The sequence below is a fragment of the Cupressus sempervirens genome, chromosome 3, assembly GCF_028749045.1.
Source record: "Cupressus sempervirens isolate cs-2001-9-10 chromosome 3, ASM2874904v1, whole genome shotgun sequence".
Classification (NCBI taxonomy): Eukaryota; Viridiplantae; Streptophyta; class Pinopsida; order Cupressales; family Cupressaceae; genus Cupressus; species Cupressus sempervirens.
In genome coordinates this window covers 966,140,892-966,153,763 of record NC_143120.1, presented here as the reverse complement: position 1 = coordinate 966,153,763, position 12,872 = coordinate 966,140,892, and positions in this window count along the sequence as shown.

The window sequence follows — 12,872 nt, the reverse complement described above, 5'->3', positions numbered from 1 at the left end:
GTCCTAATAAGAACTGAGATCCTAATACTTTCATGCTTTAAATATTTAGTGATTCAAGAACAAACTACATTATCTCAATTATGCAAACATTAAAATTTCACTAGCGATGATACGAGGCATTTTTACCTGATGATAACGGTGTTGATTTTGACACCTTGATGATTAAGTTTTATGTTCCAGATAGTTCAGCATTCCTCAAATGGTGATGTTTATGATGTTAGGTATATGCATACCTAACAATGATTATCCTAGTATTTTAATCCAAATGAATGAATTAAACAATTAATTATATGAAAGATTCATGTTTTGATTTATGTAACTATCTTGATAAGTTTTGAATATATGTATGTGATTTTCTTGAGCTACTGATGTGTGCAATGAGTGTACAGGATATTTTAGTCAGGAAATCTAATGGAGACATGAAACTGAACCCTATGTACCATTTGTGGAAATCTTGTTGTATGTAGTTTATTTGTATCGTGAGATGTATGAATGCACCTTTCTGTGATCAGTAAATGTTAATATTTTGTAACTGTGTTCTTATAGTGTCACTTGACACTCGTGAATTGTATGTGCATTCCAACATGCTATTTAGGGTTAACTGTGTAACCTATGGACCTAAGTCAGACTAAGTTAGTGACCTTTTTTGCTAATTTATTTTTAATCGAGTTTAGTTACCCGTAATCCGAATTAGTGCTTAATCTGCATTTTTAGAGTTGTTCAATGGTCCTAATTATTCCTAGTTTTTGTTTGGTTCCAAATCAATTCCTAAGGTTTTAAAACATGAAATTTTTATACCCAAGGGGTATGGGTTTGGGTTAAGGGCATTTTCCACCCCCTAAGCCCCTTTTGTTGACTTTTGAGGTCACTCAAAAAGTCTATTTTTGCCTTTGTGCAAAAATTGCAAGTGGTTACCATGAGTTGCATCACCTCAACTCCACTTCGTGGTTAACCTTAGTGTGGGTTGAGTTAGAGACTTGTAGATTTGTAGGTGGGTGGGAGAAGTAGTTTTCCTTTTTGGTGGTTGAGTTTGAGACTTATTTAGAGGTCCTTCTTGGAGTAGTTTTGGTTGTTACCCAATCTCTACTTTTAGAGAGGAGTCTTGGAAGATTGAAGGCAAGGAAGGAAAAGCTCTACTCAAATTGTTCATTTACCATTACCTCTTTCTGAAGGTAGGAGTTCTTCATCTCCCTTGTTCAGATTTTTCATGCTTGTTTCATGATTATGCTACATTTTTGTTGTTTGGATGCTAGTATGTAAGTTGGGTATGTTCGGAAGGATTGTAAACCATGTTCTTGAATGCTTTTATTTCATGTTTATGTTTGAATTTTGAAGTTTTCTTATATGGGTGTTTTGGCATTACTCACCCTTGGATAGGGAAGAAGTGGCCAATTTTGGGAAAGGGCTTCAGTTGGACTCCAACAGTGTAGAGTCTCTTCTGAGGAAGAGAAGAGGGAGAGAGGGTAGGGTGTTATGGGCCCCTACCTTTCAGCACAAGCCACGTATGAGTTTTAGCATGTAAGAATGGAAGAATGGAAGTTCTTGAGATATAGCCCCGATTGGGCACCTGTTTTGGTGTTGTGTCTGACATCTCCTATTGGAAAAATCCACCTTTCCCTAGTTTTGATTCAACGTTGAATCTTGTTGTGAAAACCCAGTATGGAAATGAATGTCTAATTTTGTTCCTTGTTATCTTTGTTTGTCACCTAGCTAGTTTTTGTTTCCTCAATAATCTCAGCGATGCATTGCATAAAATGAAAGGGATCCCTTATTAAGGGCCATGATGGAAATGTATATTGATGTTTGAAATTTAATTATGTTTGGGATTAGAATCCTGTGTAGAAATGTATTTTAAACTTTTTTTGAAGTGGCAAAAAAGTTGGGTTTTCTTATTAGTTCTTTCCCAGCGGAGCCTTTGAACTAGGTAGTTTAATAGAAAAAGAGATTGAGTTAATATTCTTGCATTGAGTCTTATAGTTTTGTTTTCAGTTTTGCATATTTTATTTAAAAATAAGATGTGATGGCGTTACCTTACTGCACATTTTTATGATTGGTAATCACATTCGTTCAATTTAGATTAATCAAATAACATGTTGATATATACATAGCTATGCAATTTTTATGTTTAAAATATGTTAAGAGAATTCGCATTTGTTTTGTACTTAAATTTTGTAATTATACATGAGTATGGGGTAGTAAAGTAATTTTATTCAAATACTAATGTATTACATTTCATCCTATTATAACTCTAAAAAAAAAAAAAAAAATAGTGTGTTTTTGCCCTGTATTTTATGACATGACAATTTGGTATCAGAGCCCAGGTTCATAACACTTGGGCAACAATGGGTCCATCTAAAGTATGGACATTTAAAACAACATGGATTAAACCTCTTCTTGCATTTTCGTATTTGATTGAAAGTGGAAATAATACTATTTTATTGTATTATATTCCACAAGATTTCCTTTAAAAAAAAAAATCCCTCAATATTCAGATTATTAGGTAGAAATTGTAAATTGAGATGAGAGCATAAATAATATTAAATGGATAAAATAAATTCACATTTCTTAAGTTATCTCAAAAGAAAAAAAAAAAAAAGGCTTTCAAAAAAAAAGAGAAGAAAGTTTCAAAAAAACAAAGATATGTTTATTCAAAATAAGCATCTACAGAATGTTGGTTAATACATGGGGCTTTTTACTTTCAAAAAGTTAACAGGGAATATTTCCTAGATACCTTCCCCATTTAAAACATCCAACTTTTCTCAAATAAATTATATTATTATTTGCAAATTAGATTAATTCTATAAATCATAAAGTCTTCCTTCTTATCCTAAACCCACCTACATTACTTTACCCATAACTACCCTATCATATCACATCTCTATCCTATCTAAATCCCTAAGCATTACTACCCACTCTCACCCCTCACCTAAAAAACCTACCAATGTGACTCCATGTTCAAATCAAATGAAAAGAAAACTTCTCCCTCTTGCACCCAGAATGATGTCACCTTCCTCCTCTCCAATATTGAGTGCAAGTTAAGAGAAGAAGATAAACAAAACAATTAATGGTTTTCGTATCACCCTAAATCATTTTTTTTAAAAACTCCATAAAGCTGCCTTGGTTGTTTATAAGCCAAATCTCCATTGGCTAGTGTGTAGGTTAGATTTCAACCTTGGGTCATGTGTAAACATTTTTTTTTCCCCACTTAGTCTTGTGCCTGGGAAAGTGGAATCCCACTTGGAAGCGGCTAGGAGGGAAGTTGGCGATATTTTGTTGAAATATGGGCCACATTTTTACCCTATCCTCATCCTCCCTTATTGCCAAGTCTGATGCCTATGTTGGGCAGCGTGGAAGAGGAGGGGCAATAGGGTATCTTGGTCAACATGGGATGGAGTTGGGAAGCACACGCCATGTGAGGGGATGGGTGACGTGAGGTTGAGAGGAAAGTGGCCAAGTTGCCAGTGAAAGGGGGGTAAGGTGGGGATAAGATGAGCAGTTGGTTAGGTTAGTGGGGTTTTGGCATGTGGGTTAATGGTTAGAAAGGATAGTGATTATGTCAGTTATGGGATAGTTAGAGTTAGATGTTAGTAAAGTATTATATAGTATTAATATTAGATAATAGTTAATTGTTAGGAAAGTAAGTTTTAATTTGTTAAATGTTAGAATTAAAAGAAGTTTATTATTATTATTATTATTATTATTATTATTATTATTTTAGTTAGTTAGTTAAATAATTGCTAGTGAATTGATGTGTAAGAGTAGTTAGTATGTTTTAGTTGATGGGTTAATAGGAAATAAAGTTAGTGGTTAAAGTGAATATGGGTTAAAGTGTTAGTATTAGTATTAGATTTTAATTAGTGTTAATTAATAAGTTGAAGTAAGTTGTTAAATTTTAGTGGTTGGATTGAGTTTGAGTTAAAAGTTAATATTAGATTAATAATTAGTTTAAAGTTAGTAAAGGTTTAGTGTATGGTTAGTTTAATTAGTGTTGGGTTATTATTATTTTTCGTTAGTAAGATAAAGTTAGTTATTAGAATTAGTTAGTTTTAATTTTTTGGTGTTATTATTTTTTTATAGTTTAATATTCTTTAAATAGAGTACATTAATGTTAATTGATTGACAACAAGGAGATAGTTGTGAGAATAACTAAGTAAACTTTGACAAATGGTTGTATACCTAACTAGTTACAACCCTGCAATCTAAGATGAATCTCATAAGTCATGTATGACTGGGAAAAATGTGAAATATGGATCAGAACAATAGCATTTTGTACACTATCGAATAATAATTAGAACTTGTGTAAATGATGGAATAACATGAGAAGTGATGTAGATATGTATGCAAGATCATACCAAATTTGGAGAGAATAGTAACACAACTTTAGTTGGTATATTGTGGTGAATTTGACCTAAGGAAGATTATGGATAGGAACCCTAATATACAATTATAGTGAATCAAGGATAAGAGATTTAATATTGCACTGTAACTCAAAGTATAACTCTAGTGATATTGAGATTTCCCACATGTTTAGGTTCTTTAAAAGGAAACCAATGAAATAACAAGAGGATTGAAGGGGACTTATATTAGTATCCTTGCAATTGCACTGTTGAGTGAGTTTAGATCAAGCCAAACCCCTTACTACAATAAAATTGATGTCGATAAGGTAAGCTACATCGTTAGTACATGGATCAATTAGAATTTGTGCGACATGGTCAATCACCATCTAATTTCAATTCTAGATCCTTGAAATGTATTTGAAAACCTAAGACTCTTCATTTTCCTCAGTGACCCTGGTATGGCTGCATTATGTCAAAAATTTAAATTTTGTGAGTACTTGGATTTATTTCCTTATTTGTCTGATTTTAGATATTGGTATTTTAATGTTTTTTCCTTTTTATCAAACAATGTGATGTGGGGCTATTTAAGAAACGTTATTATTGATGATTCTTTTTTGCCTCTAGGTCATGTCTTCAATTCTCGATTAAAATTTTACTATTGTGGCCACTCTTTATTTCTTTTATTTTCAGATTTTTGCATTGGATGTTTTATCCTTGATTTCGAATTTAAATTTTGAGGCACTTTCTTGTGAATTTTATTGGTAAAGTGACATATGATGAGCCTATCAAAGGGATTCCTAACAATCATGTGGATGTACATCATTAGGGTATGGGGTTGTTAGTGCAATTATTTGTGCCCCACCCTCTCCCAAGACTTTGAAAATAGGAATAGTGTTATCAATTTATTATTATGAGTAATGAAATTGCAACCCAACATAAATTTGGTTAAGGTTATGGGTTAACCGAAAGGACTTCAAGATGGAAAGGTGCATTTTTAGTGATGGGCTCATTGAATATCCTATCTAGAATTAGTGCGTCATGGAAACTCTTAAGGGAAAGTATTTAACCTTGAATATAGGGACAAGTTGTTTAATATGAAACCTCATTTGAGGGAGGCTCGTATGGTTGTTACCCCTATGAGTGGGTATGTGGAATTCAGAATATCTTATGATATTATTATTATTAGAGGCTCTATAACTATTTTAGTACTAGATTAGAAAGTTGTTTATATGTGACCTATATGTTTTAAGGGGTATTCGACCCTAGAAAATGTAACCATGTTAGAGTTTTGGATTGGACTTCTCTTTTAACAATGGTAATCATAAAAACATGTTATCATCCTTGAGTATGTATATAAATTATTAATCATTAATTTTACACAAGTAAATCTTGGAATAAGTCTAGACAAGGTCTAGCATAGAATGAATATTTTTAGTTGTGTGACTTCCAAGAGGAAGTCAAAGGCTAGTAGGGGAGGATGTAAGGTCCCTCCTCACATGTACTTATTAAATATGTATCTCTCTATTAAAACTATTGTAGGAGATTAGAATGGATATGAAATTATGTTTTATGGTTTAGATGTCCTAATAAGAACTGAGATACTAATACTTTCATGCTTTAAATATTTAGTGATTCAAGAACAGACTACATTATCTCGACTATTCAAACATTAAAATTTCACTAGCGATGATATAAGGCATTTTTACCTGATGGTAAGGGTGTTGATTTTGACACATTGATGATTAAGTTTTACATTCCAGATAGTTTAGTATTCCTCAAATGGTGATGTTTATGATGTTAGGTATATGCATGCCTAACAATGATTCTCCTACTACTTTAATCTAAATGAATGAATTAAACAATTAATTATATGAAACATTCATGTTTCGATTTATGTAACTATCAAAATAAGTTTTGAATATATGTATGTGATTTTCTTGAGCTACTGATGTGTGCAATGAGTGTACAGGATATTTTAGTCAGGAAATCTAATGGAGACCTAAAATTGAACCCTATGTACCATTTGTGGAAACCTTGTTGTATGTAGTTTATTTGTATCATGAGATGTATGAATGCACCTTTCTGTGATCAGTAAATGTTAATATTTCGTAACTATGTTCTTATAGTGTCACTTGACACTCGTGAATTGTATGTGCATTCCAGCATGCTAGTTAGGGTTAACTGTGTAACCTATGGACCTAAGTCAGACTAAGTTAGTGACCTTTTTCGCTAATTTTTTTTTAATCGAGTTTAGTTACCCCTAATCTGAATTCGTGCTTAATCTACATTTTTTAGAGTTGTTCAATGGTCCTAATTATTCCTAGTTTTTGTTTGGTTCCAAATCAATTCCTAAGGTTTTAAAACATAAAATTTGTATACCCAAGGGGTATGGGTTTGGGTTAAGGGCATTTTCCACCCCCTAAGCCCCTTTTGTTGAATTTTGAGGTCACTCAAAAAGTCTATTATTTCCTTTGTGCAAAAATTGCAAGTGGTTACCATGAGTTGCATCACCTCAACTCCACTTAGTGGTTAACCTTAGTGTGGGTTGAGTTAGAGACTTCTAGATTTGTAGGTCGGTGGGAGAAGTAGTTTTCCTTTTTGGTGGTTGAGTTTGAGACTTATTTAGAGGTCCTTCTTGGAGTAGTTTTGGTTGTTACCCAATCTCTACTTTTAGAGAGGAGTCTTAGAAGATTGAAGTCAAGGAAGGAAAAGCTCTACTCGAATTGTTCAATTACCATTACCTCTTTCTGAAGGTAGGAGTTCTTCATCTCCCTTGTTCATATTTTTCATGCTTGCTTCATGATTATGCTACATTGTTGTTGTTTGGATGCTAGTATGTAAGTTGGGTATGTTGAGAAGGATTGAAAACCATGTTCTTGAATGCTTTTCTTTCATGTTTATGTTTGAATTTTGAAGTTTTCTTATATAGGTGTTTTGGCATTACTCACCCTTGGATAGGGAAGAAGTGGCCAATTTTGGGAAAGGGCTTCAGTTGGACTCCAACAGTGTAGAGTCTCTTCTGAGGACGAGAAGAGGGAGAGAGGGTAGGGTGTTATGGGCCTCTACTTGTCAGAACAAACCACGTATGAGTTTTAGCATGTAAGAATGGAAGAACAAAAGTTCTTGAGATACAGCCCCGATTGGGTACCTATTTTGGTGTTGTGTCTGACATCTCCTATTGGAAAAATCCACCTTTCTCTAGTTTTGATTCAATGTTGAATCATGTTGTGAAAACCCAGTATGGAAATGAATGTCTGATTTTGTTCCTTGTTATGTTTGTTTATCACCTAGCCAGTTTTTGTTTCCTCCACAATCTCAGCGATGCATTGTAGAAAATGAAAGGGATCCCTTTTTAAGGGCCATGATGGAAATGTATATTGATGGTTGAAATTTAATTATGTTTGGATTAGAATCCTATGTAGAAATTTATTTTAAACTTTTGTTGAAGTGACAGCGAAGCCAAATTTTCTTACTGGTTCTTTCCTGGCGGAGCCTTTGAATCAAGTAGTTTAATAGAAAAAGAGATTTAGTAAATATTCTTGCATTGAGTCTTATAGTTTTGTTTTTAGTTTTGCATATGTTATTTAAAAATTAGATGTGATGGTGTTATGTTACTGCACATTTTTATGGTTGGTAATCACATTCGTTCAATTTAGATTAATCAGATAACATGTTGATATATACTTAGCTATGCAATTTTTAAGTTTAAAATATGTTAAGAAAATTCGCATTTGTTTTGTACTTAAATTTTGTAATTATACATGAGTATGGGGTAGTAAAGTAATTTTATTCAAATACTAATGTATTACATTTCATCCTATTATCAAATTTCTTAGTGTGTTTTTGCCTTGTATTTTATGGCATGACAAAGGAAAAAAAAAAAAATTAGCTGAACCCACTTTGTGGTCTGACTACATTGCTTTAGGCATGGGTGATTGTGAAAGAAAATCTAATGTTTCATAATGGATTTGATGTGTTTGAGGATGAGCCATACATGAAGCCAGGTTTTGCAGAGCAAAATAATTTAGTTGTAGTAGTTTTGAAGTGGACTTGACAAGGGATGGTCACACCCGCTGCATTAGATGTCTTTAAAAGGATTAAAGGTTATCTTATATGGCCAGATGCAAATAAGGTAGAACCTTATTTTGATGAGAGCTCTGCACCTCCAGCTACCTGTCCAAGCATTGTCTATGCAAAAGCATTAAGTTTATTGTTTTCCAAGCTTTAAAAAGGGTCTTGACATTTTAAAAGAAGGTTTATATAGAATGCCCAGGACCAGCTTTTAACTTAGTTTTTGTTGCATCAAATATTGAAGAAGGCATTCATATAAAAAAAAGGGGTGCCCACATTTTAACTGCAGCTCATTAAGAAGAAAACTCCACACAAAAGAAAAGAGGAAGATAATGTGTTATGCTAAGGATCATGAAGTATTAACCGACCATAGTTAATAAATGAAATTTACTTATTCATGGCCATAATAAACCTCTTCAGTGGCTTCAAAAACATTATATGGTCTGGCCATAAAAAATTTGTTGTGGTTGAGTAACTTTGAAAATAAAATTGAAGTCATCCACATATGTAGTAGTTTTTAGCATAATCTCATTTTACCCAACAAGAACTTGAAAGTCTCCCATGCTATTAATCATTCATTTTCTTCGCTCCCATAGGTTGGCTGAGAAGATTTTTTGAAATTGTTATGTGCCATCTACTTCTTAACGTGTTCCATTAACAATGGTTGAAGGAAAAAATGCCCACAACAATTTCCTTTTTGGCTCTTCCCATTTGTAGTTGCACTGATAGAATATACAGCCTCCCTGACGTACCTGCTTGACAATGGAGGTCATTTCTTAAAAAAATGTTGCATCCTTCTAGTCATCCATCTACCATTTCCATTTTCTTCAAGTTCCTAATTCACCAAAGATTTATCAGACAGGGAGATGTGAATGAGAGGAGCACACAGTTTTAAAATGGAGCAAGAAAAAGGCACAAGTAAAAGGAGATTTCAATTGCCATACATGTGGGCATATTTGCAAAGATAGAGATGTTAAGAAATAAGACATTTTTGATTAAAATTGAAGTAGAGATAGTAAAAAGAAAAAGGAAAATGCCATAGCATTAGTCCCACGTTTTAAAGAGAAAGCTTGCGTTAAAAAGCAAAAGAAAAGCCAGCTAGGAGAGCATCCTCAGCAATGAACAAGAAGACCCATTCCATTAAAAGGAGATCATGCATCAATTTGAATTTTCTTATTACCAAGAGGAACAACACACACCAATTGCTGAAATAGAGAAGCTTCGCTTTAAGAGGCTCTTGCTACAACATAGCCTACAGCTTCAGTATAATAGAGAAATCTCTAACTAAGATGGAAATTAAAACAAAGAAGTTGAATGCACAGATTGGCAAGAAACCTTACGCATGTTGCAAAAGAGCATTCACACCCAGTCAAATCCCAAGCCATAAGGTAGCAAAGGAGGTGCCATGTAAGAAGAAAGCAGTCAAATAATAGATAAACTCACGCCTATAACAGATACACTCGCAGTAGAAGAAACATCAGCAAGGAGAGTCAAATTTAGAAGTCGCTGTGTGATGAAACCCCTAGCCACAGCTTAAAGAGGCAAAATATAGGGGAAAGGCCTTAATAAGGTTTTATCCCATATGCACGATGTGGGAACTTTTTCAGAAGTTTAAATACCATTGCACACGGTTAGTGTAGTTTCTATATGACACAAGTTTTGAGAGGCCGCAGGTTCATATGGTGGAGCCCGCTCGTGGATGATGTCAGTTGGCATGGATAAATGTCAAATTTTAAATGAAAGTTCATAAGTGCTGACATGGAAACTTGCGCTAAGATCATGACACATGGCAGGATCAACGATGCCTGCATTCCCGCAAAAAGAAGTTGCAAGGACGATAAAAATTGTCGGAATGCAAATTTTTTCCAAGTGGCAGCGGGGCCCAAACTGGTGGTGAAGTGGCACTGACATGACAGGTGGATAAGAAAATTAGGTGGCCAGTAGAATAGTACCACATGGCAGCTTGTGTGATGATGGGTCCTAGTTGGCGATCAAGAGCAAGTTGAAATGCAAACTGACGAATGACGCTTCCTCACAAAAATAAGATGCACATAAGTTTAAAAATGTAGGAAAGCAAAATTTTGACATGTGGAAGCGGGCTAGCCACTGATGACATGGTAGATGCATGTTCGAGCAACAAATTACAGGGTGACATGTGGCTTGGTCAAACTTGGGTTGACCCAAATGGAAAGCATATGGAAAAAGAAAAATGATTTTAGATGTCATTTTAAAATTAATTTTCAAAAGTGAAGTCAAATTCAAGTTTTTTTTTTTTTTAAGTTCAAAAATATTTATATTTCTAAAGTTTGTACTTTAGGAATTATTTTAAATTTTTGAATTTTTGAGTTGCAAATCTGAACACTTTCTACTAGGGGAGTCATTTTCAAATGGACTTTCTGGAGGTTCCTGGTATGCGAGTATAGTGATGTTATATATCACTGGAATCGGGAGAAGACAAAGTATCTGATTCTGTAGTTGGTTTTTGCATAGGAAGTAGCTAGTTGATGCTACAAGAGGTTTTCTTTCAGATTCTTATCTTGCAACTGTATTCAGTTGAGGAAGTGTAGAATTGATTTGTAATAAGGTAATGACTTGAACGTGAGCAAAAGATAGTAAAAATCCAGTTGGGGTCAAATTGAATTAATTTCAAATCAGTTAAAGTTTGATTCCTTCAGCATTTCATGAAGATATCAGATATTTTGGCAAGCAAAAGGATTTCATCATTTAGCAGAAGATATTTTCCAATTAGTTATAGGTAATGATGAAACAAAATCAGATCAGATGGGCAGAGGGAGGAAAGAGGTTTTACAACTGCAAAGATTGGATTCTAAGTGGACACCTATCATTTCAAATTAGATCCAAGAATTCATTTTGTCTATATCATTCTTTCTTTCTATCATTTGGAGGGTTCCAATTTTTTTTTACTGTGAGACCATTTTGGGTTGGAAATCTTTAGTCCTTCTGGGAGACCACTATGTTGGATCCAGATCTATGATTCCACCTTCATTCTTTAGCATTTTTCTCTCATGTGAATAGCAAGTGTAAAGATAATATAGATAGTTTTGAAATGTTACGTTGTTTCATGTTTTAATTTCATGCATTTGATTGTATAGTTTCAAGGAAATGAATACATATGAGCAGTAATTTCACTAGTTTCATTCTGGTTCTTGTCTCCTGTCTCAGCAATCTATAAGTCTTATGTGGTTTTGGAAAAAAGATTTGAGACCCATTTGCATCCCTTTCAGGTTGTATGTTTGATGTATTTTGCTATTGGACCAAAGGGCCAAGTAAATGCTTGATATGTTTAACAAGGTTATTGGTTACTTGAGAAGGATATTTTGTGAGAATGAGATCTAAATGAACACTGATGTCTGAATCACAAGGTAATTAGATAGATCTGATGTCTGGGTATACAAAATATGTCCTGATGTCACAGATGTATGTTTTAAATTCATGAAATTTCCTAATGGATTAGGCACTAATCAGTTATAGGATTACTTGTTATATTGCTGGATGTTTGAGGATTTGTTGAAAATCAACATCAATAATCAAACACTTTTCCCTTTCCATGTTGAAGAGCTATAATAGAATGCCCTCACTTAGCTTATGAGGTTCCTAGATCTGCATTTAGCTACTATAGATTGATGTTATTTCATGAGTTATCACGAGAAATAAGGGTTTTATCTGCTTCATATTAGATTCAGTGTATGCTTTGATAACTGGTACCATATAAAGAATCTATAGGTATACCTACCTAGGTTTTGTAGTGCCTAAAGTGTAGAAGGACTATAGCCTTATAGTTGGCCCATGTTCTTGGTGAAGTGTGTCCATCATTGGAGATAGCTGCCCATAGATGCATTCTTGCCTTGCATACTTGGTTGTTTGAAAACTATTAAATCAGGAGCCAACAATCACACTAAGATGTGGTTGGAGAGGCTTGAAATGGCTATGAGGAACCTAGTGGATAACCATATTGCTATATGCCATAGATTCAAAACCTTGGTGGAATTCACAACCAAGGTTATGCACTCTGCGACCACAACCCTCTACTTCCTAGAGGCTAGCAAAGAGGAATTGGAACTAGGAAAGATTACTCAGACAACCCAATCCATTTATGGGTTCTTGGCACAGGACTGGCTAAAAATCATCCTAGACAAATCATGGAAAGTGGAGGAGGAGGATGTGGTGGGGGAAGCTTTTGAGGAGAAAAGGAATGGTAACTAGGAGAAGGAAGAGGGCATCTAGCCTGGGTTCTATTGTGTTTTATTATTTGTTTTTATGATTATGTATCTAAAATTTATACCCCATAGGGTTTTTTGGACTATGTCAATTAAGTGGACCAATAGTAGTGATGTTTTTAAATCCTACTAGTTTATTATTCAGTATCTTATGCATAGTAGTTTAAAGACTATGGTTAATGTCAATTCGGCTCTCAAAGTTTTATGGTATTTGATGTTTAAAGTT